At 43.9% G+C, this 9,743-nt stretch overlaps 1 long non-coding RNA gene across 1 annotated transcript in view; it reads left to right on the top strand.

Annotated features, from left to right (window-relative positions):
- The window catches only part of LOC147019913 (uncharacterized), a 39,264-nt gene extending 29,957 nt beyond the window's left edge, over nt 1–9,307 (top strand). The window contains exon 5 of the long non-coding RNA XR_015061570.1: nt 3,787–9,307. This is a non-coding gene — a long non-coding RNA (uncharacterized LOC147019913). The remainder of the gene's footprint in view (nt 1–3,786) is intronic.
- The last annotated feature ends 436 nt before the right edge of the window (nt 9,308–9,743 follow it).

The following is a 9,743-nucleotide window of genomic DNA, read 5'->3' as shown; positions in this document are numbered from 1 at the left end:
TCCTTAACAATCCCCTTAACAGAGTTTGGGGGGGGGAGGGGAGAGCAAGAGGGATGAGGGAGAGAGAGCGAGAGGGGTGGGAGAGAGACAGAGCGAGAGGGGTGCGGGAGAGGGACAGGGGTGGCTGAGAGCGAGAGGGAGAGGAGTGGAAGAGATGGAGAGGGGTGGAAGAGAGCGAGAGGGAGAGGGGTGGAAGAGAGCAAGAGGGAGAGGGGTCGAAGAGTGTGAGAGGGAGAGGGAGAGGGGTGCAAGAGAGCGAGAGGGAGAGGGGCGGAAGAGAGCGAGAGGGAGAGAGGCGGAGGAGTGTGAGAGGGCGAGGAGTGGAAGAGTGTGAGAGGGAGAGAGGCGGAAGAGTGTGAGAGGGAGAGGAGTGGAAGAGTGTGAGAGGGAGAGGGGTGGAAGAGTGTGAGAGGGAGAGGGGTGGAAGAGAGCGAGAGGGAGAGGGGTCGAAGAGTGTGAGAGGGAGAGGGAGAGGGGTGCAAGAGAGCGAGAGGGAGAGGGGCGGAAGAGAGCGAGAGGGAGAGAGGCGGAAGAGTGCGAGAGGAGAGGAGTGGAAGAGTGTGAGAGGGAGAGGGGTGGAAGAGTGTGAGAGGGAGAGGGGTGGAAGAGTGTGAGAGGGAGAGGGGTGGAAGAGTGTGAGAGGGAGAGGGGTGGAAGAGTGTGAGAGGGAGAGGGGTGGAAGAGTGTGAGAGGGAGAGGGGTGGAAGAGTGTGAGAGGGAGAGGGGTGGAAGAGTGTGAGAGGCGTGGAAGAGAGAGAGTGAGAGGGAGAGGGGTGGAAGAGTGTGAGAGGGAGAGGGGTTGAAGAGTGTGAGAGGTATGGAAGAGAGAGAGTGAGAGGGAGAGGGGTGGAAAAGAGGGTGAGAGTGAGAGGGAGAGGGGTGAGATAGAGGAGAGAGAAGAGTGGGGGAAGGGGAGAGTGAGGGGGGGGACGGGATTCTGGCAGATGTGTTGTCCATTTTAACTTCCATCCGATAGATGGCCTACACATTGATGAATCACCATGCCTGTGAAACACCAGGGTGACAGTTTATATCTGTGTCGGGATTCGAACCCCGGCTAGACAGCTTAGAGCTAGCGTGCGTACCTCTTGACTATCCTGCCGTGATGTGGTGATTCATTGCTTTGTAACAACTGAAAACAATTTTTACTCATTGTAATCATCCAAATTATTTTGCCTTCTTAACTCCGGAGGTGTCCCCATGGAGAAATGTGCCACGGTATCACCATGGATGCTTGTAGAGATCGAAGCTTGTCGAGCCCTCCAAACAAGTGCTCCAACAAAATGGTTGAAGAAACTTTTAAAAACGAAACGTTCAATTTTGTTACATGTATCTATCTCTGTCGAAGTGATATCGTATTATGAAAGAAGATCATACAAAAAGGGGAAACGTCAAAATAAAATTGCACACTTTCAGCAAGCAAGCCACTGTCTGAGGGACAGCATGATAATGCAGGGCGAAACACAGGTGAATCGTTTCTGAATTTTGTTCAAGTCTTTCAATATATTCAGTTACAGTGTGAATACTTTTGCCATGTATGGCCATGGCGAGGAAACTAACAACCAGGCTTGTGCAGTGATCGCCAAGTGAGCACTCAAGCAAGCACTCTAATTCATTGGTTGATAAGGAACGGCTGGCTTGGCAAGTGATTAGTGATCACCAATCGGTCATATAAACACCATGCACCTGGAGACACCCAGAATGTCAAGCAATGTCCAAATTGGACAAGTGAACACTTTTTTTTTTAGTAATTGGAGCTGCTGCTGAAGTCAATTAAGAAGTTCAAATTTTGAAATTTGGCTGAGATTGAGAGATTCTAGAGGTTATGACATGTGCGGAAATAAAATAAAGCCACAAACGCTGGCTTCTCCGGGCGTTTATAATCATTGCTATGTATCCAGCAATTTGTAGGTTTGATGATGAGGCATTTAATGATACAAAATCCAAATCCATTGGGACCGTACTCTGTGCAGAGCATCAGTGTTGCCGAAGCAGTTTCCTGGGCAATTGGGCACAATCCTGGATGGGTCGCCACTCCAACACAGGATAGTCTCATGGCTCAATCATTCCAGCAAGCTGGTATTCATTTTGCCAACCTCGGAAGGATGACAGGCTGAGTCAACCCCACCTGGTATTAATTCAATGACTGAGCTTCAAATCAAGGCATTGTTGAGTAGGCCAAAAACAATGGTGAATTAAGACCCCAGCAAGGGACAGTGAGCTAACCAAGGATAACGCCACCATGATAAATGATAATTGAATGAGGCCGTTAATTATCTTCAAGAGGAATGTTTCAATGAACCCAAACACCAACTTTTTTACTCATGTATTACCTTGGAGTTCCCTTAGTATGCATGAAAAGTTTGGGGTTACTAGGTTTCATGGTTTTGGAGTTATGGAGGAGACAGACGGACGGATGGACTAACTAACTCACACTGACATTTATTTGTATAGATTGAACCAGTGTGTCTGTCTTGGCCATAACATTTTTACCAATGACCTTTTGTCACCAAATCTTCTACAAATCTTTAGTCCGAGAATATGGAGAACACAAATGAATAAAATGTTAAAAAAAAATTTGAACTCTCGTTTTCGTCAAGTTTAGTTTGAGTACAAAGCGGATGCGGATGGGCTTTGCATTTTGAGATGCTTTCTAGTTGTGTCTAGAATGTCCCTCTACACACCTTTAGCATTCCAACAACTCATCACTGGGTTATTTTCCCTCCTGAGGGGGTTTTTTCCATGGTTTGTTAGACTAATGGTGAAGACATTTTCTTGGTGTTCCACACAGTTTATTTGGAGATGTCTCGGATGGTTAAAATCATCTTGATGGAGATGCCACTCCCTGACAGTCGATTATCACTTCTCACTGGAATTCCTTTAACTCCCTTCTCGAAGAAATTATGCTCTGAAACTGAGCGATGATACTCATCCCTGCCTATTGAGAATGTTCATTAATGATATTCACTGATATGTAAATCAGTTGCACGTGTGGGCAATTTCCCTAAATTGAATAGGGTGTCTCATGAGTGTTGGCAGAAGGTAGTGTGATCTCAGTCAAGACCAAATACGATGCTCCTTATATGAACTCTTTATCGTTCACTATATTTGTTTAATTTGCTCTTTCTTTGTTCATTGAGCAATTTCTCTGGCTTTGATTGGTTTTTGATTGTTTTTTGTTGTTGTTGTTCTTGTTGTTATTTTAGGTTTTAATTGCTTGCAGTGAATGCTTTGTTTGTTGAGTAAGCTCTGTTAAATAATTTTAACTCTTTGTTGTGTACGATTGTTTTATTGTTGTTGGAGTTGTTTGTTCTGAAAGCCTTGTTTATGTGTTGATTAAGCATTCATCGCTGTGTAAGCTTTCTTTGTTTCGTTGTCCTTTCAGCTTTACTGTGATACCATGAAGTTCTGATGTAATATCGGCTTACTGTATTGATTTACGCTTTATTTGTTGTTTCCGAAGAGTAATTCATGTAATCACTCGGCCGACCAGCATCCTTTTCAAGCATGTACCACCTCATCCATGGGCCTGAGATTCTGTAATATAAGAAAGGCTTGCTTTGTCGATATTGGCTCCCTTCTTGTTTAATCGTGTCAAGAAGCTTTGTTCGTTTTTTTAAAGTATTTCCGCTTCTTTTGTTTTATGTTAAATTTTGTTTGTCGTGTTAGGCCTGTTTGTTAATCTTGCACCCCAGCCTAAATTCAATAAGCACTTACACTTCAGCCTTAATGTTTTCAAGAAAGTAGTCTTGTTTTGAATATATTACCCTGTGCTTCTCAAAACAGCAGACAAGCCTGATGCTAAGCAACGACGCAGAAATGTTGGAGGACGTACCGTGCAAAGGCGTCATGGCGCCGCAGATGGAAACGAGGCGAAGTTCGTGGGCCAGAGTTCGGTATTTTTGGTTCATTTCACCCACTCTAGCTGATTCCTTATTTACCCCCAAAACAGGCTCATGTCAGGTGTACAATGCTGGTGAGCCAGTTCCCAAAACGACATGGGACATGGTGACGTGTGGCCCGCTCTGAGCGCATTTTTCCTCACGCGCCGAGGGAGGAGAAAATGTCGCTCGAATCCGATGCCCGTTATGTTCCACAATGGACCTCTAGACAAGGCTTTTTTTTTACACACTTGCTGGAAGTTTCCCCAGAAAACTCTCAGCGGCTAGAACACTGTCACTGACTCATGTATTTTAACCTAAAACATTATGGACGAGCTTAATATCGGTTGACCTGTGACACAAAATTTTAAAAATCGATTGATTTCACCAAACCTTTTTTTTTGTACAAAATTGAATGTAATTTTTACACATTGGTCTTTAGCTGCACTTCTGATGGTTTAACTGAATAATCACTTATTATGCTTCCACATTTGTTTAGTTCATGTTATACTCTCATATGCATAATACTACTGCAGGAGACCTGTAGACTATATTTAATGAGCTGGAAGGATAACTTAGAGGTACACACACTCATCTCTGAACTGTCATGCTTGGGTTCGAATGTCGACTGAACAAATTACATTTTAATATGTCATCATGGTGTTTCACATGCAGGACAAGGCGTCAATATGTGCGTCGTTCCCCGGATGGACATTAAACTGAATGTCCCGTCTGTTATGATTTGTTAGTGGATATTAAGAGCCCACAGCGCCTTTCTCAAAGAGTACGCAAGTTATCACTGGCACCCTGAACAAATTACAAATTCCTGTGACCTTCAGTTGAATAGCAGGCCTGGCTAGCCAGTTTGTGCAAGAGTTTAGCCAAAAACGTTCCTTGGCCGATCCCATAAGAAGGTGGTAATAATAAGGCTGTCGTAACATTTAGACCATGTTCAACAATATGGTATTCATGAAAACAAGAGAATGATATGAAAATGTATCAATTGGATTATTGAATATTAACATTCAAGACTTCAAATATAATTTAAACCCGAAGCGAAACCATATTGTTTGAAAGAAATGTTTAAATAATTCTTTCAAATATCAACAAGTTTATCAACCTTTTTTGTTGAAGAGGCAGCAAGACTAAAAGGTGGCATCTTCTCGTCAGTTAAAATAATTTGTCACTCATTGATGTTTGAACTCCTTTGGGAGAGAAAGGAAGGAAAAAAGCACATTCTGGAGCATTGCATAGTAAGCAGGCTCCTGAAAAAAAAACCTTTTTTTAATCCCGTAACATTAACGTGATGTTGACAAGACCTCGATGGGGTGAGCAACAGCTCATTATGGCGTTTACCACCTATTAGGATTTCAGTGAGATATCGGTTTTGGGAAGCACATCACATATACAAGGCAAATTTTCTCTGGCAACGACTTGAAGCAGCTGTTTCCGCCGGCCTCGATCCCAGCGTCCTGGGACGGCTTCAAGTGTTCGTCCCGGATTGCGTTACAAGCGCTTCCATATTAGATTTCCGTCTCTCAGCCAGGGCCAGTGGCCCGAGGACAAGGAAGAGCGTCCATCTCTCATCGCGTTTTCCTCAATTGCTTTGAAATCCTTTACGCCAAAGTCTACCTTTTCACTTTCCTTGCACAACATTGGCTCTGTACTAATCTCAACTGGAGCTTTGCCCTCATAAGTATAGTACTTTGTACTGTACTATAGCTCACTAAGCATGTTATTAATAATAAGGTGCATTTGAATTTCAACCTGAAACATCGTAATTGAGTGATTTGGGCAGCTTTATTTTTATTTTTATGTTTATTTTTTTTGTTAAAGTCAAGTCGTGTTACGAGTTCTCTGGGAGTACACAAGTTGGTTTGGGGTGTACACTTTCCCGAGCGTGCTGTGAACGGTGCCGTGCCTGACCCCCTATACAAGAAAGCATAAATTACCCAAAGAGGCCATCCTTCCAGCTTCATGCTTATCAGTGGTTATGTACCTTCCTTCCTGTCATGTAGCTTGTCGCTCGGTTACCAACACAATTATCTCCAAGCTCACAGGATACTGGCAAGCCAGCCCCGATTCACCATTAAGCCTTAAAATGATATCAAGTGAGTTTTTTTTTTCCTCCGAAGCCCACGTGAATAGCTTGTCCTTTTAAAAGCATCCCATAAAGCTTTGCTGAAATAGTCTGCGGTTTCAGCTTGCTTGCCTGTTTCTTCAAATATAAAAAAGAAAGATGTCATGCTCAGCATGATACTTGTGAAATCCAAATAAACAATAGTTGCCATGGAAACAGCAATTTGGCAATTTCGAAAATTTCACCAATCAAGTGTTTACATGATTGAATGTTATGCATGACAAATTTGGCTGGTAAATTTTATAACTGGGACTTAATAGGTGTTTTGCATCTTTTGGATGCCTTGACCTTGACCTTTGACTAGTTTTGACCAAATTTTCCTCACATATACTACACATACATAGAAATAAGCTGTGCAAGTAATTTGACATACACTGTTCGAAAATTATTGAGGTATGTTTGGCAATAAAATCACAAAAAGTCCTATTTGATTATTATGGGTTGAAATTGTTTTCATGGAAACCGTTGACATGTCAAAATTGGAAAATCAATCTTTCTCATTCTTGGTGAACAAATTCAATGGACCAATACGCAAATTCTGTTCAAATCTCAAGTCGATAGGATAAAAATTGACGATTTTGTGATTTTGACCTTTGACCCTTTGACCTCAAACTATAGGCTTTGAGGTGTGGATTGGTGAAGCAGTTCGATGACCCAATATGCAAATTATGTACAAACTATAGCAGAGTATCCACCCTATGGATGGGTGGAGCTTGCGCATTGCTTGCTGAAAAAGGTATACAGTGTACTGCAGTCTGTATGTTGCAAATAGACTCGAAAGATGGTTGTGTGGTGTGCGTCTAAATGAGGCTAACAGGTCTAAAGGCCTGCAGGTCTAAACGGTCTAAGATGTCTGAGGTGTGTTAAGGTCTAAATGGTCTAAGCCTCCAAGGGGTCCAACAGGGTCTATAAGGCTAAAAAGTGTTCTCTAAGGGGTCGACAAGGTTGAAAGCGTATGTTTCAAAAGTAGTTAGGGTCTAAAGTTGGTGTTTCCCCCTCTCTCAACCCTGCTGTTGGTGTTTTGCCCTTCTCTCTACTTGGTGTGTGTGTGTGTGTATGTGTGTGTGTGTGTGTGTGTGTGTGTGTGTGTGTGTGTGTGTGTGTGTGTGTGTGGTTTTGCATGCTTTTGGGGTGTTTTGCTGTTGAGTGGTGCATGTTGTAAGTTTTGATGGTTGTTTGGTTGCTCCAGTATATATTTTCAGTGCTGTGGATTCTGGGAATGGAAGTTGTTGTTTTGTTGTTATAGTTTGTGTTTTCTCTGGCGGAGGGGAGGGGTACGTATGCATCCAAGTGTACTTTCTGCATGTGGAGGCATATCTGCCTCTGCTTGCCCACCTTAGCTGACCATATCAAGGTTGACGGGCCAAAATGGAATGACGCTGAGGACTTTGACTGAAGACTCAATCAGCGAAGCACACTTGTGGCCCAGGTGTGTGTTGAAATTGCATATATATCTATACTAATAAGTGTGTGTGTGTGTGTGTGTGTGTGTGTGTGTGTGTGTCAGTGCATGTGTCACCTCCATAACTCCAAAACCATGATGCCTATCAGCATGAAACTTTGCATGCATCCAAAGGGAACTCCAAGGGAGTGCATGAGTGAAAATTGGGTGTTTTGGTTCATTAAAACACCCCTTTTGAAGATGATTAACGGCCTTATTTAATTATATCCTTTATCAGGTGCATCCTCAGCCACCTCCCTCTCCATGGGGTCTTAAGGCATTTCCTGGGTTACCTCGATGGGGACTGAAGCCGCCATGTTTTTTGGCCTGCTCAACCATGCCCTGATTTGGAACAGGCCACAATGATTTATTCACAATAAAGTTTTTTTTAACTTTCCTACTCATATTATCACCTCCTCATCCCTCCTCATCGCCTGCACATGGCTGCTCCGCATCCATCCTCCCCACCGCTACCACCAAAGCTGAGTCCCCGGTTTTGTCCCTTTCCCGTCTGTGATTGAGTCTGGAATGTGGCACCGTAGGTTTTATTCTCCCTGGATATAATTATTTATTTGTTGATGCTGTGTTCCCCCTTTCTTCCCGATCCCAACCCACCATTGTCTCATCACGATCACCATTCCCTGATTTATCTCTTTGGTTTGGGAATAAACCCGTTTGTTTTCCAAGAGCTAAGGTTCTCGTGTCTCTCTTCACAACCACGTGCGCATAGTCCGCCATAATACTGAACGTCTCCACAGGAGTTAAAACTGTTCAGTACAATGCGGGATTTTAACCTCCCAGTTCAACGAGCTCGACTTTAGTTGAGCCATTGACGCTACAATGTCAACCTCCACCTCTCAACTCTGTCCGATCTTTGCTCTCCACTCCATCCCCTGAACCCCAACTCTCTGTCCACCCCTCTCCAACCCCTCCTCTGCTCATAAAAGAGAAAGGGCATTCTTACATTTGTAGGGGGGTGGGGGGGAATAGCTACTACCTTCGAAAAGATAGAAATGTAGAGAGTAGTATGGTCCGTGTATGAGTAGTTTGCCCATGTTGATGTGATTTAAGTAGTGAAACGTAGCTTAAGAATTGTCCGTTTAAATGTGGACCAAATGGAGGGTGAAGCTTTGTCATATATAGCGATTGAGGTTAGGAATCATACCTATAACCTCTTGTTTGTCCCACCGGATGAGGCACCGAAGTGAGGCCTAAGTGAAGAGAGAGAAGGGTGGAGCTTGGATCACCTCCCGAGAAGGGCTGTGACCTTGAGTTGCCCCGAGAGGGTGAAGTTTTGGGACCTCTCGGGAGAACTCATGAGAGCGGGGAGTTTTGGAGTATCTGATTAGAGTTAGTTTGGTGTGAAGGGAAGCAAGGACAGGAGAATTGGGATTGCACTAAAGATCAGTTGATGTATGACCTCGAGGAGGAACCTGTTTTTTGGCCGTGGTCCTGCCTCTGTCCATGGTTCCTGCCTGCCTGCCTTCTCGTGTTCCTCCCTTTGCCCTCTGCCTGCTCTGTCGTCCCGCTCTTGTCTTTGTCGCCCTGCTCGTGTGCCTTTGGTGCCCTGCCCGGGTGTGTAGTCACCTGCTTCATTGCCTGTTCATCTCTCCTGCCCTTTGGACCTGCTTCCTCCTCATCCACCAGCAGAGCTAAGGCCTCATTTGGTTCTCATCCCCTATCCCTGTCTGTGCTTGAATCCGGTGTGTGGGGTCATCGGTTTCGTAGTCTCATTGTATATAATTATTTATTTATCAATAACGTGTTCCCCTTTCTTCCCTTCCACAACCCTCCGTTGTGATTCCACCATTCCCTGGTTCTTTTTATTTATTTGCTTGAGAAATAAAACCCTTTAAATCAGAGCTTAGAGTCTTGTGTGCTGCTTGTGATTCCCGCGTGTGCGAGCCGCTTCCATTTGGGTTGAACACAGTCGAAGGGAGTAAAAGCCAGTTCTGTCCATTCATCCAGCATCGGTGTTAATTGGTGTGGAGAGAACAATATTTAATATGGTGCCACCACAATCACCGAGTTTGAAGTTGTATTACTTGGGACCTCCTTTTCATGACTCGTCTATCTCAGTATTCTGGTGTATTTTGTGTCACCGACAGTGAATTATAGCATTTTCACCACGTTTTGGAAAAGTAAATGTTTAAAATAAAACCCGCTTTCAATTCCTACCAACCCACTTTTTATCGCCTCCAATTTGCCACGCATCGTGTCGAAATCTCCCCCTTGAGGGTCAAATTCTTTGATATGGCTGAAAGTTTCTTGTGCAGTGCTC

Source organism: Eptatretus burgeri, chromosome 9 (genome assembly GCF_056783735.1).
Source record: "Eptatretus burgeri isolate ZD-2024b chromosome 9, Ebu_testis_v1, whole genome shotgun sequence".
In the NCBI taxonomy this organism is placed as follows: Eukaryota; Metazoa; Chordata; class Myxini; order Myxiniformes; family Myxinidae; genus Eptatretus; species Eptatretus burgeri.
Note: the sequence above shows the minus strand (reverse complement) of the source record. Positions and strands in the feature narration are given on the sequence as shown.